Genomic DNA, 27330 nt, shown 5'->3' with positions numbered 1-27330 from the left:
TGTGGTGATGATATTTTTCAGGCAGTTGCTTCTTGGTTGGATCGCGGTTATTTCCCTTCAAACCTTACAGAAACAAATATTTGTTTGATCCCGAAGTGCGAGGAACCAGATAATATGAAGGATCTTAGGCATATATCTCTTTGTAATGTGTTGTATAAGATGGTGTCGAAGTTGCTCGCTAATCGACTGAAACGGTGTTTGGATAAATACGTGTCAGAGGAGCAGTCAGCGTTTGTCGAGGGTCGCTCTATACTGGACAACACGTTAATAGCTACCGAGATAATCCACTCGATGAAGAGGAAGACGAAGGGATGGAGAGGGGAATTGGCTCTCAAGATTGATATTAGCAAGGCTTATGACAGAGTGGATTGAGGGTTTCTTCGTGGTGTGCTTATGCGAATGGGATTCAATGAGAAATGGATCCAATGAATGATGATGTGTGTTAGTTCTGTTACTTATTCGGTGCTTATGAACTTTGACAGGGTGGGGCCTATTGTACCCGGCTGAGGGTTGCGCCAGGGTGACCCGTTATCACCGTATTTATTCATATTGGTGGCTGAAGGCCTCTCGACTCTAATACATAAGGCAATGAATAGAGGTTATATTCATGGGATACAAGTATGTCGTGGCGCACTAGTGGTTTCCCATTTGTTGTTTGCAGACGATTGTTTCTTGTTCTGCAGGGCCAATGTGGTGGAAGCACAACGTCTACTCACTATTCTTAAAACTTATGAGGCAGCATCTGGACAAGAAATTAACTTATCAAAGTCTGAGGTGTTTTTCAGTCGCAATATGAGTGGGGCAGCACAGGAGGATTTGTCACGCATTATTGGTGTCCGACATGTGATGGGTACTGGAAAGTATTTGGGATTACCTTCGATGATTGGTAGAGATAAGAGATCGGTTTTTTCGTTTATCAAGGATCGTATCTGGAAACGAATAAATGCCTGGAGGGGACGAGCATTATCGAAGGCGGGTAAGGAAGTTATGATCAAGTCTGTGTTACAATCTATTCCTTTATACATAATGAGTATTTATCTTCTGCCGAATTTAGTTATAGATGATATTGAGAAGATGATCAATGAGTTTTGGTGGGGAGGTAGGAGTAACAATCGTGGGATTAAATGGATGGCATGGGAACGTGTGGCATGCCCCAAAGAATTTGGTGGTATGGGGTTTAGGAATTTCAAAGCTTTTAATCTCGCCATGGTAGCTAAACAAGGATGGAGTTTTCTGTCTAAACCTGAATCTCTGGTTGCTAGAGTTTTTAAATCGAGGTATTTTCCCCGTTCATCATTTTTAGGTGCTAAACTCGGTTATAATCCGAGCTTTGCTTGGCGGAGTATTTGGAATTCGCGTCAGTTACTTTTATATGGATGTAGATGGACAATAGGAAATGGGCAGCAGGTTAGCGTGATGAATGATCCATGGGTTCGAGGTGCCCACGGAAGCTGGATTCAATCCCCACAAAGCCAAAGTGTTCATAGTTTGAGTGTGTCTGATTTGATAGCTACCGAGGAACGGGTTTCGGATATTAATAAGATTGAATCTTTGTTTCCAGATGATATGGTGCAGGCTATTCTCGACACACCACTATTTGAGGAAGTTCAAAATGATAGAATAGCGTGGATGATGGAACGACACGGGAGGTATACTGTTAAGACTGGTTATAAACTAGCTATGATGGAGTTGTTACATACTGATCGATTCCATGTTAAAGGAGAATGGCATAGAATCTGGAAAGTGAATTCCCTTCATAAAGCTCGTAATTTGTTATGGAGGATTTGTCGAGAGTGTGTTCCGACGCGCCTTCGATTACAATCACGACATGTAAAATGTGAGATGATATGTCCCTGGTGTGAAACGGCTGTTGAGGATGATTGGCATGCTTTTGTAGGTTGTACGGTGGTGCGTGAGAGTTGGTATTGGGCAGGGCTTGCGACTGTAATGCAACCGTGAGTTGGAACTGTGAGCAGTTTGGCAGACTTTATTTTTGATATATGTTGTTCAGAAAGTCGAGACATTGCTGGTCGGGTGGCTTTACTTCTTTGGCAAATTTGGGCTGCACGTAATGATGTCATTTGGAATGACGCTCATCATACATCAACGAGCATTGGGAGGACAGCACTAGATGCATGGCAGCAATGGCAAGATGTTCATAAACAGCCTTCACCACTGGTTGTACAACACGAGCAGAGTAGAGTGCAAGGTAACAATTCAGTTTGGGAGAAACCGAGCGAGACGTGGTTGAAGTTCAATGTAGATGCCTCGTTCCATGATCGTAGCCATATTACATCTTTTGCGTGTTGTGTTAGAGACTCCCGCGGGCAATTTATTCGGGCTAAAACAAAATGGAAGCGGGCAAATATGACAGTTTTGGAGGGGGAGGCATTAGCCTTACTCGAGGCCCTTCACTTTGCTGATGCGAACAGATGGGACCGGGTTGTGTTCGAGTCTGACTCATCTACTCTAGTGCAAGCTTTATCTTCTCCGGGCCATGGTGATTCGGAATTCTATGATATTGTTTCTAGTATTATTTATCAGTTATCTTTACATTCCAACTTCGAGGTGAAGTTTGTTAGGAGACAAGCGAACATGGTTGCTCATAGCTTAGCTAAGGCGGCCTGTTCTTGGGCTAGTCACCGTATTTTTTATTCTTATCCTTCTTGTATTGAACATTGGTTGATTAATGATAATAGTTAACTTTGTTTCTGTCAAAAAAAAAACAATAAGAAATGTTAAATAAACAATAAAACAATAAAAAATAAAAAAATAAAACAAAAAGATAATGAGGTTGAAAGCAATGATTTTTTATGGGAGGAAAGGTAGATGAAAATAATAAAAAATCAAATTGTCTATATATAGGGAAAAAAATCATATCATGATCAATTTTGATTGGTTGGTGAAAAATAAGTGAGTCATGATTCAATTTTGATTGGCTAATAGAAAATGAATGAGTCAAATCCATTTTGATTGGTTGATGAAAAAACATTAAATGAAATGGGGAGTATGAAGATGCCATGTGTACTATTGTTTTTAGATGTAAGCTTTTGTATTATATAAAGATAAAGATAAAGATAAAAATGTATCATATTTTCGTGACTAAAAATATGATTGTGATTGAAAATATGTATGGAAAAGAAGAAGGATAAAAAATATGTTCCGTTTTTCAAGTTTAACCATGAAACAAATTAAAAAAAAAACAATGAAAGTTAATAGCATTTACACGGCATTAAACTATTCATTTTTTAGTCACCATTTACGTTTCAATCACTAAAACAAAAGGAATATGCTTTGATGAGAGAAAAATGTTGTCATAAAATAATTAAATAAGTAATTGCATTTTTAAGTGGCATGTCTACTTTTGCTTCTATGCAAGCCACATCTATCTATATTATAAAGATAAATATTTAAGGTTGACCATTAAATGAGAGAAGCAATGAGAGGCCAAAGATTTGACCTTTGCTAAATATTTGAAATAGATACAATGTGTAAGTGTGAAATAGGAGAGGAGCGGAAAAATAATCATGAGAAAAAGAAGTAATATATATTTTTTCTTAAACAATACTTTTCGATACACAAATTTCATTTCAATTGAAAAGTGAACACTAAACTTAGTCAAATATAAATAACATACATATTCATGTAAGAAAAAATTGTGGGTCGTCATATAGGTGTTCGTGGTGCTGTTTTGATAAGTTGAGGTAAGAACTAATCAAATAATCAAATAAAAAAATGATCTGATCCGAGAAGGTTCCACAAAAGGACATTCAAACATATCCAATAATATTATATTGTGTGATTTTCAATTTTTTGTATCAATTAATGGTTTTGTTTTGAATCTTTTTAGACTTGAACACTCATATCTCGTCATTAAATTTGTTTCCATGATAAAAGTTAAGGGAAATGTTAACTTGTGCCCTCAAGGCACAAGTTAATGATTCAAATATAGAAAAAATTTATTGGAATGTGTGCATTGCATTTAATATTTAACTTTTTTATCATTTAAATGCACAAAATTTTAGAGAAAATTTCTTCTTTTAGGTTTCTTAACATGTGCCCTAAGGGCACAAGTTAACACTACCCAAAAGTTAAACATAATTTCACTAACAGTATGCAACTAATGCAAAAATCATATATTGTTCTGGACCGGCCAAAAGGATTCTTTGCCCATCCACTTAGGCCCAATATCACTCAAAGCCCAAACTCCACGTTTAGCATTATTGCTCGCAACTTACCCCCTCCCTGAGGGGGGTGCACGAAGCAAACGAGACTGGTTCAAACAAACCCCAACGTCTCTCTTGCACATTCTGCACGTTCCCGCAATAAACTCTCTGGCGGTTACACTTCCCACAATTTCGTAACCGCCAGAGCCAGGTGTGCCTCCTCAACGGCTCTGCAGCTCTCCACCTCTATAAATAGGGGACTCACTGCAGTCCCCAAGGTAGAACTTTTTTCTTCCTCTCAAACCCTCACTCTCTGATCTCTACTGACTTGAGCGTCGGAGTGCCTGCAGGTACACACCACCCATCCGCTCCAAGAAGCAGTATGACGTATTCCACCACCGTCACAACCACCGCATTCAAAGCACCGGCAGTCACCTTCTGATCAGGTACGATCATATACTAATATAACTTTTTTTTTTTACAGAAAATGTAAATAATAGTTTTTTAAAGGATATCCTTAAATCATGCAATTGTCTCTAGCAATACGAGAAGCATTTCATAGTCTTCGTGAACTAAACTCAGTTGGTAGGGACAATACATAATATATGCAAGGTTCGAGGTTTGAATCTCGGCCACCACCAAAAAAAGAAGCATTTCACAAAAAATGTATAATAATAGTTGAAAAAAATATTAGTTACGTAAATTTGAAAATTTGAATTTTCTATTATGTATTTTTTTCGTAAATTAAATTCAAAACATATTATAATTTATTTTCAGTTAAATGATTTTTAATATGAATATTTTAAATACCCGTGCAAATATTAGCTATATGATTTTTTTCAAATGCCTGTGATATGTTTGAATTTTAGCTATGTTTATTTTGTAATGAATAAGGTAAAATTAAAAACAACAATTAAGGAAGCAAATCAATAGAGATTTTCTTGCAACATATGGACATGATTACATTTTGGTGTGTATGTGAAAGAAAACATTAAATACACATTTCAATATAAGGTTGCCAAGTTTGCCACACGTACTATCAAAATAAAATAGGGGGTCCTCGTGAGCTTAGCTCAGTTGGTATGGACAATGCATAAAATATGTAAGGTCCGAGTTTCAAACCCCGGCCACCACCAAAAATAAAATAAAATAGGGGAAATGTTTATAATAAAGATGAGACAAAACAATTAAAGATTTTTAATTAATTTTGGTTGAGTTGAGATTTTAGGATGTGCTACAACTATTTGATTATCCTTCTATGCTAATTTCGATAGACTAGTTTGCCTTCTTACAAAGATATATTAATTAATTGTTTTTTAGGTATAAAGAATATTAATTAATTAATTAACTGGATATTAGAGAATTGTTTTTTTTTTGAGTGAGGGATTTGTTGTTTTTATAGGCAATTAATTGGGATATTTTATTCATAAAAAAGAATGGGTCTTGCTAACAAGTGCTCTAAGGACATTGTTTAAGGAACCCACAAAAAGAAACTATGTCTTGAAAATACAAGTCCAACACATATTAAAGTCATAATTGTACAATTTCCAATGCAAAAGTTGCTACTTTTAGATGCTTAAACAATGCCCTTAGGGCACTTGTTAGCATTTTCCAAAAAGAATTAATGCAAGAGATTTGAAGCCACACTGGCACACACTACGGTTAAACCATACCGGTTTAAACTCCCAATCCCAAACCCGGTTCAACCACCGGTTTTTTTTCCATACAAAGATCTTCTTCCTCCACTTCCACTACTCCATTTTCATTTCATTCCTCACTGCAAAACCAACCTCAACTCTCTCCTCTCTTCTTCCTCCAGATCCCAACCTTTTTCATTCACATTTCCCTTTCCTCTTACACCCCCCATCTCCCCTTAGGGTCCGTTTGGTTCGAGAGTTTTGGAGGGGAGGGGAGGGGAGGGAAGGGGATATTTTTAATTTGAAGTGTTTGGTTCAATTTTTAGAAGGGGAGGGGAGGGGAGGGGAGCAAATTTTATTGCACTGCCAAAATTATCCTTATATTAATTTAAAATCTCAATATTATCCGTATAACATTTATTATTATTAGGTTATATTATCCATGAAACAACTTTTATTATTATTAGGTTAGGTTATATTATCTTGTAACAACTTTTATTCCATATTATTAACAATTTTTTCTTGTAACAACTTTTATTCTATATTATTAACAACTTTTCCTTGTAACAACTTTTATTACTACTTGTAACAACCCTATTACTAATCCATTATTCCATCGTCTACATCGTGTTGTTATCGATTACATTGTTATTGTTTCGTTACTTTATTATCGTTATTTAATTAAGTTTATGGGTAAAACAGTAAAATAATTTTAAAATCCCTCCCCTTCCCTTGCGAACCAAACACACTTTTAATTAAAATATCTCCCCTCCCCACCCCTCCGTTAAAATTCTTCCCCTCCCCTCCCCTCCCCTCCTAATTCTCGAACCAAACGGACCCTTACACCCCCTCACACTAACTAAAATCCTCACTATAAAACCAATGTCCTCTAACTAACTCCCCCTCTATAATCCAAATGGATTCCCCACCTTCTCAACAACCGTCGTGGGGAAGATCACCGACCTTCTCCACCACCAGCGGCGAAGCTAGCAAAAAGTTTACGCAGGGGCCAGCTATAAAGAAAAAAATTTAAAACCAACATATTAAATTTAAAGATAAAATATGTTTTTAGTCTCATAGATTATAATTTTTAAGGTTTAGTCCTTACAAACATTTTATGCAATTTTTTTCTCGATTTTTTTAAATTTCACAAAAAAAATGTTTTTAGTCTTGTATTTAATTTCTATAACAAAAAATTAAGGACAAAAATTAAACAAAATTTTATGAACTTGACTTAAAAATTCAAGTATTGTAGAGACCAAAAAGAAATTTAATCTGTAAATTAACCAATACAAGACAAAAATCACAATAATTTTTACTTATACGAAATGTAAATTAAAGCAACAACAAAGGATAAAAATTGACGATAGCTATTAGAAAATTTGGACAAAATGCATTTCAAGAAACCAATTTTATCCATAATTGAGTGTTTACTAAATAGATTAATAATGTATCTTTCAATGTAAACTAATAGGTTATTTGCAAGAAACTTATTGTCTATTTAATTTGTTTATGACTATTGTCTTGATAATTTTTATTGTTGAAAAAGTTTTCTCTATAATTGTTAGAGACTGAAAGTATCAAACCAATATAAATAAATATTTCAATCATGTAGTAATATTTTTACTTTCTTAATTATCCTAATTTTCGACAACTGAACTTGATTGGGGTAGCTCAATGTTTATTATTTGAGGTAGCCGGATAAAATTACATACCCACCAATTGAAGAATATTTTTTCTTTTGGGGTAGCCAAGGCTACCCCTCCAACATGAAAGGAACCGCCCCTGTCCACCACCCATCTCACCCGCACAACCTCCACATCTTCCTCAACCTCTTCCCCATCTTTCTCCAAAGACTCTTCAACAATCCAATCTCTCTCCTCAATCCTCAACAACCCTCTCTCTTCCACCACAATCTCCTCTCCCGAATTCACCCCTTATCTCCTCCACCAAATCCACCTCCACTCTCACCCGATCCGATTTCCTTCCTTATCTCTCTTCCCTCTCCGATCCCTTCCATCGCTTCGACGAAATCCGCAAACACGCTAACAGCGAGATCTCAACTATCTCCGACGACGGCGGTGCCGGAGAAGCACTCGTCGCGTGTCTCCGTGAAGTTCCGTCTCTTTACTTCAAACAAGACTTTCATCTCGAAGAAGGCGCTACGTTCCGCGCGGCGTGTCCGTTCTCGACTTTTGCTGAGAACGCGGTTTTGCAGGAGAAGCTTTCGCAGTATCTTGATGTGGTTGAGCTTCATCTTGTGAAGGAGATCTCGTTGAGATCGTCGTCGTTCTTTGAAGCGCAGGTGAGTTGCAGGATCTTAATGGGAAGATCGTGGAAGGATGTGCAAGGATTCGTGAATTGAAGGATACGGTTAGGCTTATTGATTCCGATTTGGTTGAGTCTGCGAGGCAGCTTAATGGTACAAGGACGAATTTGTTGGCGCTTCAGCAGAAACTTAGGCTCATACTATATGTTAATCAAGCACTCTCTGCTCTCAAATTGGTTCGTTTTTTGAATTTTTGTGGCAAGATTCTATGTTAGTGTGTGTTAGATTTCGCTTTACAATCCTCATTTTTAGATTTTGAGTTTTTTGATTCAATTCATTGATTTTAGAGTGAAGTGTTTAGGATTTAGTGTTGTGAATGTTAGAAATTTTACTGAATAATGTTATTGAGAATTGCGGAACAATGACACGCCAACACTGATAACAATTACTGAAAATTGCATGATTGAACGTAATCACACATTTGTGTCGGACTCTGGACACGCCTTCGATTAGAAGTACTATCGGTACTGCAGATATTCCAGTTAATCTTATGCAGTTTTATTTCTGTTAGCTAGTGAATAATTCGGAGTTTTGAATTTCGAATGTTTTTATTATGAATCGTTGTAATGGAGAGGTGTTAGTGCTGTAAATGTGGAAGCTATACTGAATAGGATTAATGAATTATTGAGATTTGTGGGGAAACTATTTGCAGTTTTCTTTGGGTTGTTGTAGTAGCAGTTCTGTGAGCTTGTAATTAATCAATTTATGCAACAGGTTTCTTCGAAAATTAGTATGGCGATAATTTTGTTTGATTTTCCTATGTTTCCTTTATTATTTTAGTCGTTTTTATGAATGTTTGACAACTGGGTTGATATATTTTGCTGTGATACAGCTTGTTGCATCTGCAGATTGTGCTGGAGCACTGGATGTAACTGATGATTTGCAACATTTGCTGGTATACTTTAATTATTATATGATATTTTCTGAATATTATTCTTAACTACTACTTGTTTTCATGATCGTAGACTTAGTTTTGTTTATCTTTTCATCAGCACTATATGCGTTTGACCTATCATGACTAGGGATGTATCTTAAGTCTTGACTTATTATGATTTTTAGTTTAGTCAACTTAATAGAATATGATGGATAACTCAACATAAGTAATTCCTAAATTTTATTCAGTTCAAAAAATCCAAGGTACAATGTAGTTGGTATCCTCTACTTAGAATATATTTTCCCCTACAATTATAATTGCTTTGAAGCATTGAAATTAGAAAGAAGGTTTATGTTGATTCCATTATCCATATTGATCACGATATATTTACTTTGTGATATGCGGAGGTACTGCATTATGTTCCTTTTCTTTGCATAATCACTGAACATGTTTAGATGTTACCAGATCTTATCGTGGATGGGTAATGTCTTAGTAAATGTGTGTGTAGCTGATATCAATCAATGTTTGGGTAGCAGATACCAATCATAATATTGAATTGTGCCAGTTTCCTTTTAAGTTACAGCTGACATCAATTACTTACAGTGTCGAACTTACCTAGTTTCCTTTTTAGTCTGTTAATGGCACAGTCTATGTTTTAACATCAATGGGATTCCTGAAGGACGAGAAGAAAATTTATGCTAATTTTAGTCTTATTGTTTCCTGTAACTTTGGTAGGATGGAGACGAGCTCACTGGCTTGCATTGCTTTCGCCATCTTAGAGATCATGTGACAGGCTTTATAGAATCCATAAACAGGTACACCTTTTTTGATGTCCAGATCTATCAAGATTGTGTATTCCGTTAACCTGCATCTGCAAATTCATTTGACAGTGTTTTCTACTGCTTTTTGTGATTTTTGTTCCCCTGTAATAATGGGAAGAGAATAGGGTTGAATTATAAGGTTTCTTTGGATAGCTCTGTTTTTGCTTTTGATCTTTAGATGGTGATAGGGAAGTCTACACTCTGCTAATGGCTTTGATGGGTTGAAAAAATGTTTCGGGCTTGCATTGCACTTGGCCTATCTGTGAAATCTTTTGTTCTTATGGTAGAAAAATAAATTGTTTTGATAAAGAAGTAGGGGGATGCAACCATTGAAAATCAATATGCCATCCTAAAAGAAACAGAAGTGAAAAATAAGACAGTGGAGAAAGATGAATCCACATTTATCAAGTTTACCAATCTGACTTAAGCACCATCTAGAAGCCAAAAGCACCCATTTAAGAGTCAATATTTTTTTTTGTTTGAAAGAACAGTCAATATTTAAAAGTAGTGAATTTTAACTTAGGTTTATAAGAATTTGTATATAAATTCTTGCCTAGATTTTGAATATATAAATTTATAAGAATAGGTGCCTGTGGATACAAAACATTTGTACCACATGAATCTGGTTCAGTCAGCTGCTGATTATTCGGGTTGGTTTATCCAAGTAAAACACATCATTTTGATTGATAAGAAAGAAAAGAGAGATACAGAATAAGAGTAAATGCAGCTAATACTCACTGTTCTAAGCAAGCCAATTACAGTAGGGAGAAGACTATCTTTGAAATTGGTTGTTTCTTCTTCTAACTTTGCCTGGTTATGATTAGGTAGAGATTAGATCAAAATTTGCATCCTCAAAACTTCAAAACATCACAATTGAGAAATAATATTTATCAAAACACGGATGCACACCCAAGAAAATATAATAACAGAAAGAACATAATCCACGCAACATAACATTTTGAGATTTCAGCTTCTCAAACATTGGATTAAATGCTAGAGTACTCGATGAAAATATTTATCATTGTGCATTTGTGCTTAAGGTAGCAAGAATCAACAATACCTTCATTATTTATCCTGCTACTTATACTTATTTCAACTACTTAACTACTTCCAACAAAGAAGAGTTTAGACTTTGGATTCTTCAAGTGAATCACAAGTCAATCCCTAACAAACCTATTTGGAAGTCAAACACTCCTTTAAACTCATGTTTTTCGAACTTAATTTAAAACCTGATACTGCACAGGGCAAAGAGCTGAGTCTGAAAAGATCACTAATATGAAAATCCCTTTCACTATGGAGGACGGTTCTACCATGGTGGTTCCCCCTTTGCGATTCCGACCACCACGGAACCGCACCCATTCACTTACGGAGGCCGGTTCTACCATCGGATAATGGAGCCTCCATGGTTTCACCCTGTCCATGCCAATTTCAAGTCCTCTATCACAGATTCGATTCTCAACCCAGTCCTCACGAGTTCAAAGTTTCAAACCATTTGTGAGTCAACTCACCTTCTCTCTCCTTTGATCTCTGCACTTTGACTATCCATCTCTGTTTTTATCTCTGATGTCTTCCCTCTTTCCTTTCTCATTTCAATCAGAGTCACTTTCTGTTTCTGGTGTTTGTCCTTTTGTTCCTCTTGAACTTGAGAAAGAAAATCAAAAGGAAACATCATCAGATGAGCAACCTATTAGGTTTGTGGTTTATGTTTGGTTTGAAAGCAGAGCTGTGTTGGGAAGGGACCAAATGAGAGAGATTCAAAATGGGTTGATGAAAAGTGGACATAAATTTTTGTGGGTAGTTAAGGTAAGATTGTTGACAAAGAAGATGTATAACTGAGGTTAGATGAGGTATTGGGTGTTCAGTTGGTAGAGAGAATGAAGGAAAAGGGGTTGGTGGTGGTTGAGGAATGGGTGGATCAAAGTGAGATTTTGAGTCACAAAAGTGTGGGTGGGTTTATGAATCATTTGGAAAAAAAAAAGTTGTGGATGAGCTGGTGAACGTGTAGTGAAAGGGGATGAAATTGGAGAGTTGTGGCTTATGGTTGCTGCTATATTGATGGAGGTTAGGGAGAGGGTTGAGAGAGAGGAAAGGAGATGGTGAAGGAGAAAACACGTGCTCTCCCCTTTTTTCCTTTTCCATTTATTTTATTTCATCATTAATTATTATTTTTAATTCTATAAATACACACATGGCTTTTCCTTTTTTTAATTCAAAAAATACACAGATGGTGTGACACATAGTATTGACCAAGTCAAAATTAGTGTTTTGCAAAAGAGGCTAAATGAAGGGAGGGAGGGAGGAGGGGGGGCTTTGGCTATTTCTTTTAAAAGGGAGCCAATATCGCTACATTTTAAAAGTTAGGGGGTGAAATGTGCGTGTAACCCTTATTATGAATTTGTAATGTTGGATTATTGGCGTGTTAATGTGATTATATTGATTACACAAATTTTCAAAAAAAATTACCATTTAAAGGTCTTAAAGAGTGCCCCGGGGGAACTCGTTAACATTTCCCTTATATATATGTCGTGTAAAGGTTTTTAATATTATTTGTATATTAGGTATACTTTTTTTTTAACATCTTTTATATTAGGTATACTCTACGAATCAACGGAATCTCTGAGATTTTACCTACACTCTCGACTAGAGTTTGACAACCTGACAGTACAGTTCACTTTAAAATATGCCAACTACATTTTACATGAAGAAATCCCTGTGACAGTACCCTCTATATAACATAATAATGGTAAACAATTGACAGATCTCCAGCACAAGATTCATATAAAATAAAAGAGACAAAACAAAAAGAGGTGTTAAGGATAAAAGTAATTTAAGATACGATCTTACTTCATCATCTTTTCCGTTCATCAGCAGGGAAGCTCTTGATTTAGCTTTAGATAAAATTATCACATCTGATTCTGCAGCATCCGTTAAAGAAGATCGAATAAACTCTGCTGAAAGAATGCTACAAAAATAAAACAATACATTACTAAACATCCAATACATAACACAACTTGCGGTTTTTCTTCAAAAATATACAATTGTTTTTTACCACTATATCATTACCAAAACTCAAGATTTCAAAGTTACAAGCATTGATGGACAAAGAAAACATGTTTTAAATAAGCGTAAGTTTAAAACATTTTAAAATAAAGCAACGTGGATGAATTTAGTTCGAATCATATACGAAACCGAAATAAAAAGATAAGAATGTAGTTTGTTAAGACCAACCCTTAAACAAATTTAAAAGCGACAAGCAAAAAAATACACTCCTGAACTTTCCAGTTGATAATTAGGATTACTTGTTTCCAAGCCACAAAAAAACACAATAACAACCATCTTTTATCCAAATCAAGATAAAAAATTAATCCATTTGTTGATGATTTTTTGTTTACAGGCCACAATAAATCACAATATCTACCTCAATTGCTGCTTCGTTTCTATTAAAAATATTTGTTGTTTATGCTAGTTCAATTTCTATATCATGTCATGGGAGTTTGAATAATACCTTTGGTTGATGAAAAATCTTCACTAAGATCCATGCAACTAGTTATTCTTTTGTATTTTTGAGGATATGCTGTTCCTTTTATCCTTCATAGTGATTTGTAAACGCTTGGCAGTTGGTAACAGATATATGAGGATAAGATAAGAGACAGAAAAAATCGTCTGAGATCTGGTACCATAAAAATAATTGATGAACTATGTTGCACACAAAGAAACATCACCTTGAAAGTTTCATCTTTATGCTTCCAATGTAATTCTCCTGAAACTCCTCGCGATTCATTCTAATTGTGCTATGTGAGGCATGGAATCTGAAAACCTTGGAGTGGCAGAGCCGCAGAGGTAGTCTTGGCAACAAGTTATTTTATGTGGAGTTGGGAATACTAACACCGCACAATTACAGTCCATTAATTAGGTGGTGGCTGTTTGTTGTTTCCCCATGCCATCTATACTTTCATCTTATTAACTGAAATTTTCCTCGAAGCCCTTTTTGTAGTACAGACCACAGAGCAGTAAACTATGTATATGATACAATAACAACCAAGTTTTATCCATCTAGGTGGTGTAAGGGATATAAATGAATTGGACAACTGTCCCTAACATGCACATGCACTATTTCAAAAATAATAATTGTACATTTGACTGCCATTCATTGATGCGTCTCTTTCTTGGAGGGAATTTGTTGACCTGGAATCAAAATAAATTTGCCCATGAAGATTTAAGTTTAACTTGTCTACAAAGTATTCCAAATTCCCCGGTCTCCCTAACATTCGTAATTTAGGATATTAAGATTTCACATGTTTTGTGGGGAGAGACCTATAAGATATGTTTACGATTCCTAAAGCTTTTCAGTTTATTTTTTGAAATTTATTCCTTGTTCTTTTAGCTTCTAGAAATGCACACTATGCTCCTTTCTTGAATGAGTCTTGGGATTGTTAGATGATATTATACTATTTTCCCCAGGTAGTCGAAAACTTGGTTTTCTGGAATTTAGCTTGTTTTGGTTTTATGGTTTTCTTATTCTCAGGCTAAACTTCCCTCTGTTCTGAGGATCTATCGAGACACACTGACTGCTGATATGAAGAGTGCTATTAAAACTGCCGTTGCTGAGTTGCTTCCAGTTATTGCTGCTCGAGCTTCAGAATCGGAGTTCTTTTCTGGAGACAGAGCTGTAGAGGCAGATGGTGAGAATTTCTATAGCATAACTATTGATATTTGGCTATCAGAAATTAAATCTTATATATGGGTTGGGGGTTAAATTATTATTTTCACTGTTACATTAATAACTCAAACATAATTTTTGTGTGGATCGAACCATTGAACAGTAACAATTTGTTGCATTGTTTATTTATGTCACATCTCATAAAATGTAAATAGGTTTGTAATCAGACTGTTATATATATATATATATATATATATACCTTTCTTTTATAAGCACTTTTCTACTTTCAACTTTCTAATGTTTAATAGTGACTCAGGTGGTGGTGCTTCACTTGCTAGCAAGTTAAAGAGTCTGTCATCTGATTGCTTTGTCCATCTTTTGAGTGCTGTTTTCATGATTGTACAGGTAATTTGTACTTGACTTTTGTTGTGTCCATCTAGACTATAATTCTTGTATATTTTGAAATGTATTTAGTCTTAATAATATAGACAACACACATTAATGATATCTTGCCGGCATTGCTGAGATGCACAGACACTAATACACAATACACAGACTCTGCAATTAAGGAAAATTTGAAAATGTCACCTTTGCTTTATAAACCATCTGTTTTTTCTTCTTGCTTGGCTGTATTATTGTTAATTCGCTTACTGGACTCATTGTTTTCTACCAATTTAAATAGGGTGCTTTATTGATAGTAACGAAAATGGTGAAATAGTAGTAGAGAGAGTTTCTCTAACTACTCCCTGAGCAAAGCTCCGACACAACTCAGAGAGGAATCCTACTCTGGCCCTAACAGAAAACTTATTCTGTCATCTCTTAAACTCCTAAGAATTCCCCTGTACATACAGATAAAGAGAACATTCTATTATTTAACCCTAATGGGCCTCTTATTATTTAATCCTAATGGACCACTTACTAATAATCAACTTAAACCTAATTAATCACCTACTAATTTCTTAAAACATCCTCTCATATGTCCTAACAACATGCATAGTCAGAAACATTTTCTTTTCCCATAATTTTCCTGATAATGCCGAGTAAAGTTGCATAAAAAATCAATTTCGCTACTATTTAGAAGTATGTTGTAAGTTTTAGCAGATATGAGTGATAGTTTGCAATTCCACTCCATTTCATTCTTTGTTTTTTAAGTTACGGAACAATCGTAAACTCCAAGAAAATTTGATCTTGGACACTAGAAATTGTGGATATGAGTGTTGTAGTGTAAGGAAGAAAAAGGTCAGACATGGTAAAGCATTAAAAGAGAAGTCTTGTACCTAATGGTCCTCCCATATTATTCATAATTAGGGAACATTACTTAGGAAACACCTATATGGAAAGTAAGTACCTAAAGGTAGCATTTCCACGTTGAAGAAACTTCCATTGGAGATTAGAAGCATTGATTGTTCCCAAGTGTTGAGATATTGTAAAATAGTCTTGGTACCAGTTTAGATATTATCCTATTGTATTCCTGGGATTCTTTGCTATTTTCTCCTTTTAGTTGATTATCTTCCCTAATCTTTCGCGATTAATTAGGTTAGCCTCATCTATATGTGTGTGTGTGTTTGCGTTTTTTTGTTTAATGGCAAATATTAGTCGCTAGTTGTTAGATTAGTTTTTCTCCTTCGTCCGGGTTTGAACCCAAGTCCTCCAACTCCTTATCTCTTAGTTCAAACCAGTTGAGCTATCCAACACCTTTTGTGTGTGTATTACAAAAGTCACTAATGGATTGAAAGTTTATATGATATAAATCATTTTTATAAGTGTTTATCTAAATCTAAAGTCATTTGATTTGACATTCCGAATCACATATCAAATTATATTAGATTTACAAAAACGCAATTGCAGAAAAAATCTATACGATATAAGCTTTGAATCCAACAATAAATTTTGTTTTATAAGTATTTGATAAAAATTTATTGAGAACTGTAACACTATCCAATTGTTACACTGGTGTAATGTGATTCCTCCTCATCTCTCAACATATATATATATATATATATATATATATATATATATATATATATATATATATATATATATATATATATATATATATATGTCCATTATTATATGGTCCTTTTGCAATTTTCACATATATTAAAAAAATAAAAAAAGTGGGTAGTTCCCTCGAAACAAAACAAAAGTGGGTAGTGTTGTACCAAAATAAAAAAAAAAGTGGGTATTGTATTCAATGTATCTATTTTGTGTATAGATGTTCCTAAAATACCATTTTGTTTATGGATGTGTTCAACTCTGACACCTCATCTCCCAAAACATTTAGTAGTATTAATTGTGTGTATTTGAAAAAAATAAATAAATGTATCTAGTAATTTGAAATGGGGATTATATTTACGGACACTTTTTTTTTTTGTCTGGAAAAAAAGGAGCTTATATTGAGGAACAAAGGTAGTAATGTATATAGAACATTCTCTTTCCATTGATACATGAAAATACAGTTTATTTTCAATTACTATTGGTATTCATAGCAAGGTTCTTAAGCCCTATTCTTTGTGTCCTCAAGGGTAACCTAGTTTTTAGTTCGGTGATGCCCAAAGAGAAACCTTGCTATAGATATCATTTTGAATATAAATATTTCTCATTAACTGTGAAAAGGGCTGAACAAATATTTTTATACACGTGAGATGGAATCTAAATAGGAATATTATCCTATCATTAATCCTACTACTAGCAAATCTTGATATAATCAATCTTAATATCTCAACACATATGATGTATATGCTTCACCTTAAGGGGCATGTCGGGATATTGTAACATTATGTTCAGATAATATCCTGATTGTGTTTCTGGTATTATTTCCCAAGTGTCCTTTTTAGTTATTTTTTATTCCTTAACCGGTAGGGATTGATCAGGTTAACTTCTTGTATACATGTTGTACATTCTCCTTTCCTTGATACAAGAAAATACAATATATTTTCAATCTGAAGTCCGATCATTATGCTCTATGCTATCTTTGAAGTGATCGTGATCTTCATGTAACTCCTTGAGTGTTTAGTTTTGTTTCTTTATATATGTGAGAATCTGAAATCTGAGTTATATCAAATCTTGAATAAGAGAGAAAAGAGAGACATATGATGAAAACTGTGCGTCTGAATAGCACTACGGAAGATTTATTATATAGGAGTTAAGTAACTTAGAGACTAAGCTAGGATATATTTACAGAAGGAATATTCTAAATAATATTCTATGCTAAGTAACTTAGAGAGTAAGGTAAAATGTAACAGTGTTGGAAAAAATGGAAGCAATTTAAATGATAATTGGATTGATAATAAAAGAAGGATCACTTTCCTAAAAGAAAGGATCTGAGCAATACAATAAGAACAGAAGGTACAGAGAGAATAACAGAATTTCAGAGAGAGAGAAGTGACTTAATTCACCAATTTCCTAATTCACTTCCTATCTTTTACACCTATTATATAGTCCTTTAGCCTAGTATTAGCTACACGTGTCCTGCTTCCTTTCCTCACCCCTTCCTCATGTGCTGAGTCACCTATTATTCTCTTGTTGTCCACGTTACCCTTCATAACAATGCCTCCCCCTTTGAATTCGACCTTGTCCTCAAGGTTCAGAAACGGATACTTGTCGTGGATTTCATTGAAATCTTCCCACTTAACTTCTGCACCAGCAGCATTACCCCACTGAATGAGAACTTGAGGAATCTCTGTATTGTTTTTGCGCAGCATCCGAGTGTCCAGCACAGCTGTAGGTTGGAAGGTGGGGCCTAACTCTGCAGTTGTAAGTGGTAAGGGAATGTATGGTTCATCATTACTGCCTTTGAATTCCTTCAGCTGAGAGACATGGAAAACGGGGTGGATTTTTGCAGTGGCTGGTAGTTCTAGCTTATAAGCAACTTCTCCCACTTTGGCAATGACTTTGAAGGGACCAAAATACCTCATAGAAAGTTTGTGATTCTTCCGGAGAGCTACTGAATGTTGTCTGTAAGGTTGCAGGCGGACTAGAACCTTATCTCCTAGCTTGAATCTAGCATCTGATCGCTTTTTATCTGCTTGCACTTTCATCCTCTGTTGAGCCCTCAGCAATTGAGTCTTCAGCTGTGTTATTACTGCATCCCTCTGAGTTAATTGTTCTTTCACATCAGGTGGGTCTGTTGGTTGTGCCTGGTATCTGATCAGACCCGGAGCTTCTCTACCATACAAGGCTTTGAAGGGTGTCATACCTGCACTTGTCTGGAAAGCAGTGTTGTACCAATATTCAGCCATTGGGAGCACCTTGTACCAACCTTTGGGATTCTGGAATGTAAAACAGCGTAGATACATTTCCAGGCATTTGTTGAGGGCCTCAGACTGTCCATCCGTTTGTGGATGATAGGCAGTACTCATGGCTAGTGAAGTCCCTTGTAATTTGAACAAGTGTTGCCAGAACCCACTAGTAAAAACCTTATCTCTATCAGAGATAATGGACTTCGGAATGCCATGTAATTTCACAATATGGGACATAAAAGCTTCAGCTACTGAGTGACTAGTATAATCTGATTTTTGTGCTATGAAATGACTATACTTGGTCAATCTATCAACAACCACCATAATGACTGTGAACCCAAAAGATTTTGGTAACCCGGTGATAAAATCCATTGCTATATCCTCCCACACTTGCGTAGGAATAGGTAATGGCTGCAGCAATCCCGCTGGTAATGTATTAAGTGCCTTGGCTTGTTGACAGATAGTGCATTGCTGAACATATACTTTGACATCTTCTCTCATTTTCTTCCAATAAAACTGAGCATGTATGCGTGCCAAAGTCCGTGTGATTCCTGCGTGACCCCCAATAGAAGATGAATGGTATTCAGTTAATATTTTCTGAATCAAAGCAGGATTATTAGGAATGACTAATTTATCTTTCCACAACAATAACCCGTCACGCACAGAATACATAGAATCCCCAGCTCCTAGTTGTTGACAATTACGCATAAGCTGTTGCAGTTCCGAATCTGATTGTAATGCCAATTGTAATTCATGTAGGAACTGACTCTTGGGTTCGGACCATGCGAGCATAAACATACGGGACAAGGAATCAGCAGCTAAATTTTCCTTACCAGGTCGGTACTCGATTTGAAAATCAAATCCTACAAACTTATGCAGCCATGCCTGCTGTTCAGGGGTTTGTAGAGATTGATCCAGAAGACTACGCAAGCTCTTTTGATCTGTCTTGATCACAAACTTATGTCCCAATAGATAATGTCTGAACTTTGCTAATGCTTCTGTAATGGCCAACAACTCTCTGATGTAAGCAGACTGTTTTTGGCGTCGAAGGGATAGTTTCTTGGAAAAATAAGCAATAGGGTGACCCTCCTGTCCTAGGACTGCTCCCACACCTGTACCAGATGCATCAGTCTCCAAGGTGAAAGGTTTGGAAAAATCCGGAAGCTTAAGTACCGGTGCAGTTGTGATTGCTTTTTTAAGCTTCTGAAAAGCTGTTTCCGCTTCTAAACTCCAGCCAAATGCATCTTTTTTCAACAAATCTGTCAACGGTCCTGCCAATTGAGCATACAACTTGATGAAGCGACGATAGTATCCGGTTAATCCCAGAAACCCCCTGAGTTGTTTCACATTAATTGGTGTAGGCCAAGCCAATACGTCCCTGATTTTACTAGCATCCATTGAGACTCCTGTTCCAGAAACTATATGCCCCAAGTAATCTATCTCTCTTTGTCCAAAAGAGCATTTGGACATTTTTGCAAACAATTGATGGTGCTCTAGCACTTGCAGCACCCATTCCAAATGAGTCAAATGAGACTGCCATGATGGACTATAGATCAAGATATCGTCGAAGAATACAAGTACAAATTTCCTCAGAGCAGTTTGGAAAATTTTATTCATAAGACTTTGAAATGTGGCAGGAGCGTTTGTTAATCCAAATGGCATTACTAACCACTCGTAGTGACCATGGTGAGTGCGAAACGCTGTCTTGTAACGATCCTCAGTTTTGAGCAATATTTGATGGTACCCAGAGCGTAAATCCAACTTGGAAAAAAATTGTGCGCCGTGCAGCTCATCCAACAATTCATCGACAGTAGGCATGGGAAAACTGTCCTTGATGGTTACGTTGTTAAGTGCCCGATAATCAGTGCAGAAACGCCAACTTCCATCTTTTTTCTTCACCAAAATGATTGGGGAGGAAAACGGACTGTTGCTGGGTGTAATGATACCCTGATGAAGCATGTCTTGAACCATGTGTTCTATCTGTTCCTTTTGGCTGTGCGGGTACCTATAGGGTTTCACCTTCACTGGTTTGGTACCTTCCTGTAAGGGAATAGCATGGTCATGATCGCGGGGTGGTGGAAGGCCGGAGGGAGCTTGAAACACGCCACTGTAAGACTCCAACAACTTGGTTAATTCAGGCTCCAAATTGGTGGGGATTGTTGATGACCCTGTGTGTGTCTGCTCATCAGTCACCATGTGAATAGTAAAACATTCTGCAATGGATTTAGTGCTCTGCATTCTACGCATCTGATGCAATTGAGAAGGTTGAGGTCCACCCTGGCGCTCTCCTTGTAGGGTGATAAACTTGCCATCCTGATAAAACTTCAAGGTGAGGGTAGCATAATCTGCAATATGGGGTCCTAGTGTTGCCAACCACGATGAACCCAGAATGATATCTGCTCCAGAAATTGGTAACAAGTACGCCGGAACTGTCAATTCATGCCCCTGTACTTGTAAGTGTAGTTGACGCACCATCCCTTCCACTATCATACTTTGCCCATTTCCTACCAAAACATGAAAATTTGGTGATGTTTCAATAGGCACTTTCAGAAATTGTGCAATGCGTGGTTGAAGGTATGAGTCTGAGCTACCACCATCGACCAGTACTTGTACATCTATGTTCCCTACTCGTCCGGTGAATCGAATTGTTCCCACACCATTGTTCCCCTTCATCGCATTCAATGATAAATGGTGTTGGTTGTCATCATCGGCGAAGCCTTGGTTCAAGTCATCAGGAGGATCCGGATCTTGTGTTGCTTCTTCATCCTCCTCTGTTAACTGTAACATCATCAGTCGGCGGTTTGGGCATCGGTGAGCATGAGAGAATTTTTCATCACAAAAATAACAGAGACCCTTATCTCTTCGAATCTGCATTTCTGCGGGAGAAATATTTTTTATAGACATGGGTTTTTGGTTGGGTGTGGGTAGTAGGGGAGGTAATGAGGTTTTGGATGGATGAGTATTTGTGGGTGGGTCGGTTTTGCAGGTAGTTGGGTTGTTTCTGGATGGGTAAACGGAGTTCGGGTTTGGGCCTTTGTAAGAGTGTTGTGGATATTTGATTTTTGGCTGGGCTGCATATTTTTCTTCAAAAAGCTTTGCCAGAGCTACAGCTTTTTGGATATTTGTGGGTGATAGTGCCATCACGTCCCTTTTGATATCAATTTGAAGGCCACTTAGGAAACAATCAAGGAAAGCTTCAGTACTCACCCCATACACCCTGTTGGCAAGAGAAGTGAACTCACGATAATACTCCGTCACCGTACCTGTCTGTTGAAGCTTGAACAAAGTAGATCTGGGACAGTCATACGCTGATGGACCATAATCGAGTTCCAATGCGCGTGTAAATTCTTGCCAGGAACGGAATGGATGAGTTCGTTGAATCATTTGGAACCACGGAATAACATCGTGATCCAAGTGAACCGATGCTATCACCAATCTATCCACATCTGGTGTGTTGTGGTATTCAAAAAATTGCTCCGCCTTAAAAATCCAATCCATAACATTCTTGCCATCAAATCTCGGAAAATCGAGTTTCACAGCACGTACCTGAAATGGTTGTTTACTCGAGTTCGCCGCACCATGGGAAGACTCTGATGATGACTGTTTGAGGAGAAGGGCATCGAGAGCTTCATGAAGGAGGTGAAAACGCTCAGCGTTGGAGGTTTCGGCACGCCGGAACTGAGCCTGCATCTCCGATTGGATCTGATCGATTGCTTCGGCGTTCCGTTGAATGTCATTTTGAAGCTCTTTGATGCGGGGGTTTTGGTCTGCCATGATGAGAATGAAAGCACCAATGTAACAGTGTTGGAAAAAATGGAAGCAATTTAAATGATAATTGGATTGATAATAAAAGAAGGATCACTTTCCTAAAAGAAAGGATCTGAGCAATACAATAAGAACAGAAGGTACAGAGAGAATAACAGAATTTCAGAGAGAGAGAAGTGACTTAATTCACCAATTTCCTAATTCACTTCCTATCTTTTACACCTATTATATAGTCCTTTAGCCTAGTATTAGCTACACGTGTCCTGCTTCCTTTCCTCACCCCTTCCTCATGTGCTGAGTCACCTATTATTCTCTTGTTGTCCACGTTACCCTTCATAACATAAAATATATTTACAATGTAAATATAATTATCTACTATTTATTTAAATATCAACATCAACAAATATCACATGTACATGAATCAAAATGCTCCCTGGTTTAGAAATTCTTTGTCTTGACAATCTTGTGGTGTTTCCTTAACTTTTATAATACTTAGAACAGTGAAACCTAAAGACATTTTATTCATGGCAGACAAGGTTTGCATCCACGAATTCTGCAATCACAGGACTTGAACTTTTCCATATGTTAGATTGGTTTTAATAGCATTAGAATATATTGTATGCTGTATAGTTTTTACTGCATAATTTTGTCTCTTGGTACATTAAACCTTCATTATCAATGGCTATTGCCCAAGAAAGGGATTATTGACTATTATGCCAACTTGTAATGTTAAAAACTTACATGTTTTATCTTCCTAGGGAGACTCTATGTATTGGCTATATTTCATGTACAAGAATAGGTATTATGTGTCTAGGGTTACAGCCATGTTACTGAAATTTACCTTTCCAATGGTTTGCACTTTATCAGCTTTTGTAAGAGTGATGTAATAAGATTTTTTTTCTTTTTAGTGATTGCAGGCACATTTAGTGCGGGCGGCTGAAGTGAAAAAAGCCATTGAATGGATTTTGAGCAACTGTGATGGTCATTATGCTTCTGATTCAGTTGCTGCAGCAATTGCGCATGGTGCTGCAGCTGCAGAAATATCCCAAGAAAGTGAGGTTCATGGTACCACAGTTTTGCCATATTCACCTCAAAAGAATGTTGCCAAGGGTCCATCTTTTCACGGAAAAGCAATAGATGCTGTGAGCTTCTCAAATATGTCAAAAAATTTCAGGTTAAATATAGGCTCTTTGTTCTAATACACTTGTAATGGAAAGTTTTTCTGGATTCTTTTGTGTTTAGATTGGAAGAAGCATGTAATTTATGATGTAGGAGCTAATTTTCCTCTCACAGAAACACCTAAACTATCTAATGGAGTATAGAAATGAAATACTAGTTTTAAAATGATACTTTATTGAATGGTGACAAATGTAATATATTGAACGAGGACTATTCCTTTATAGAATCCTTATTCGTAGGAACTCTTTTTAAACACCAGAACACTATTTATATGTCAAAAGCCAGTTAACTCGAAAGTTCAATCTGATAGGTGAAGAAGGTACACAAAGTTTTACACTAAAAGCATTATGGATCTGTCCCATCATTTTAAAAACCAGGCTACAAAAAACGAAATTGGACAGAATTGTGAGAGGAAAATTAAAAGAAAAATGAGCTAGAATATTGTTAAGTGCCACTACTTTCTGTTCCCTTAAGACTTGAGTGGTTTGCCACATGACTTCAGCTGTAGTAGCTTTCTGCCATTACTTTTGTGTTTTAATTGATGCCCAATTTATTTCATGTTCTCAAAAAATCTGGTCCTAAACAGAGCTGATGTATTGCGAGAAAACGCAGAAGCTCATGTAAGATGGGCAAAGCTTCTGGGGGTCCGTGCTACTCTCCATCCTAGGTTGAAACTGCAGGAGTTTCTAACTGTTTACAACATCACCCATGAGTTCATTACAGCTACAGAAAAAGTACATATTTTCATTTTGGTTTAAAGTTTAAATTTCAAATTATGTGGTTTTAGTTCCCTGATTGAACTCCCAAATTAAAACTAACAGATTGGTGGAAGATTGGGATACAACATCCGTGGGATACTGCATTCACAGGCCAAGGCTTTTATTGATTGTCAGCATGATTCTCGGGTCAGTTTAAATTTGGTGCTTTCCGTTGTGTTTTATATATTATTTCCTCAAAAAACTGTTCATCTCTATTAATATCCCTTGCTTTGCATTTAGGTGTCAAAAATTATGGCAGTGCTTGACCAGGAAACATGGGTGGAGATAGATGTTCCTGATGAATTTCAATCCATTATCAATACGCTTTTTCCATTGGATGCATTGTCTTCTGGGGACCCTAATGGTGTTGAAGAAGATAATTCAAACAGTTACCATGATTTGGCGACTAACAATGATGCTCGGCCGATGGCAGACACTGGACAGTCAAATGCTGAACAGAATGTTGAGCAGACTGATTCCACCGATGAATCTAAGAAACCAAATAGAGGTCATAGTAAATCGTTAGAGAGTATCAGCACTGAGAAAGATCAGAAAAAATCTGCATCTCAACCTCTTTTCTACAAAGGTGTTGGTTATCACATGGTAAACTGGTTGGTCATCTGGACTGAACTTTGTTTTCTTTTTGCCCCCTATTGTATGCAACTTCTATTCATTGTGTCTTCTTTTCCTCTCTCTCTCTCTCTCTCTCTCTCTCTCTCTCTCTCTCTCTCTCTCTCTCTCTCTCTTAATATGCTTGTGTAGGCATACTCAAGTATTTTTTATTATTATTATTATTATTATTATTATTATTATTATTATTATTATTATTATTATTATTATTATTATTATTATTATTATTAGTCCTTCTGTTCCATAATAATTGTTACATTTGCGAAAATGAATTTGCCCCCAAAATTGTTATTTTTCAGTTTTCAATGTAACATTAATTACTTTTTTCCAATTATGCCCTCTAATTAGTATCGTGTGTATCGCTCCCAAGTTATTATTTTCAACTTTGGGTTTACGATAATGAGAATCAACCAATAGTTAATACGGTTAATTTGATAAAATTGTTCTCTTTTCATCATTTATAATTTCTCCCATTTTAGCCCTCAGCTGTGAGAATGCATTTAAAGTACTTCAATATCTTCTGTTTGCTTCCAGTGGCTTGATATTGCTCAAGATGTTGTCAGAATACATTGATATGAACAACCTTTTGCCAGCACTATCTTCAGAAGTTGTTCTCCGTGTGGTAGAAATCTTGAAGTGTTTCAACACAAGAACATGTCAACTTGTGCTTGGGGCTAAAGCAATGCAGGTAGTACTTGTATTGTTCTCTGAATTTTTGGATCCTTTTAGATATAAAAACTATTTTTATAAATAAGATGCATATATCTAGAGCAACGTCCAAGTGATTTCTGCAAAAGAATTTAGGTATTCCTCTATCTCTTTTAGTTTGACCATTATCCATCTCATCACTCATTATCATTTCCAATACAATAAATTTTTCTCTTGTTAACCTTCACTGCCCAACATTCAACACCATAGGGAAAAATGGTCTTATAAGCTCATAAATACAATTGTTTGACTCAATAAGTTAGAATCAATTTTCAGGGGCTGCTCCTTACTTTCATCCTGTTCCAATCTTCTCATCCATGCTTCCATTTCGTTTTTTTTTTTTAAATAAATATTAGAAGCTCCAAGGATCTGAGCTCTTTGATGCCAATTTGATAAAAACCTAATATATTCATATCTGAAATAGAAAATAATGGAGCTCTGCAATTTACAATCTGAGGCGTATCCCTCTGTAACTGTACAACAGAAAGCAAAATATAGAAATGTAGAAACGAAGAAGACAGTTGGATTAGTATCCTTCCTCAAGCCAAAATATTTCCAATAAAACCATTCTATTACCAAGAAAAAAGATGATAGGTTGCCATAACCGTTACCCAAAATATTTTCATACCCCCTCATACTGTTACCCCCCCTCCAAAACTCATACAGAATTCTCACATTCTCTCTCTTTAATCCCCTTACCCCACGTGCCCCATTCTGTTATTTCTCCCCCCACATTAATAATGGACCTTTCATTAATAGTGACCCTATCAGATTTCAACTAATGTGTTAATGAAACCCAGCTTGGGGAGCATATATTGAGTCATTTCATATCAGCTTATATATTGTCCTGCACTGGAAAAAAACCGCAGGACAATGCTGAGTTAAAAAATTCACGGCTTTCAAACAGTGTGCATCATTTCGTTAAACTATATCCTAAGTAAATGCTGCAGCTGTTGATTTTTTCGGCTTTCGAACAGTTTTGCTTAACGAACTTGATCCCATTTCAATTAACTTAGAGTTTTGTCATTCTTTTGGTTTCTAATTTTTTCTAAATTGTGTTCAGGTGTCTGGTTTGAAGTCCATCACCTCTAAACACCTGGCGCTGGCAAGTCAAGTCATTAGTTTCATACATGCTATTATTCCTGGTACAAATTCGCACACAAGTTTTTTGAATGTGTTTGTATCACAAGAGTTTATGAAATTGTTGTTACACGGTCGAATTAAATTATAACTTTGTTCTTCATTTCTGGTGTAAGAAATTCGGCAGATTCTTTTTCTGAAAGTTCCAGAGAATAGAAAATTGCTATTGCTTTCAGACATTGATCGAGTCGCGCAGGTACATACCTAATCCCTTTTTCGCCTTCCTCCATCTGATAGAGTAGACTTATGCAGATGCTGTTTGATTTTAGTTGCATTTTTCAATGAATATCTTTGCTGGAAGTATTATCTTTTCTTTCTTTCTTTTCCTTCTTATAGGGGATGAATATTTATGATTTACAATTCCTCATATAAGGTGAAAATTTACATAGCAGTGTATTAATTGGAAATAGATTTTCCATGTA

The 27330-nt window shown here is 36.2% G+C and overlaps 1 pseudogene across 1 annotated transcript; it reads left to right on the top strand.

Moving 5' to 3' along the window:
• The first annotated feature begins 588 nt into the window (after positions 1–588).
• Positions 589–27330, top strand: LOC146915521 (vacuolar protein sorting-associated protein 54, chloroplastic-like; annotated as a pseudogene). Its single transcript, XR_015016610.1, has 18 exons — positions 589–1897; positions 2012–2530; positions 7575–8308; positions 8965–9027; positions 9742–9858; positions 10414–10477; positions 11071–11202; positions 11425–11630; positions 14353–14509; positions 14804–14892; positions 23411–23667; positions 24259–24406; positions 24494–24577; positions 24671–25041; positions 25595–25748; positions 26832–26913; positions 27025–27104; positions 27245–27330. The product of XR_015016610.1 is annotated as a vacuolar protein sorting-associated protein 54, chloroplastic-like (transcript).

The sequence above is a fragment of the Medicago sativa genome, chromosome 6 (assembly GCF_051527215.1).
Source record: "Medicago sativa cultivar Bolivia chromosome 6, Bolivia_mono, whole genome shotgun sequence".
Lineage (NCBI taxonomy): Eukaryota > Viridiplantae > Streptophyta > Magnoliopsida > Fabales > Fabaceae > Medicago > Medicago sativa.
The sequence above is the reverse complement of the archived record's forward strand: the minus strand, read 5'-3'. Positions and strand labels throughout refer to the sequence as shown.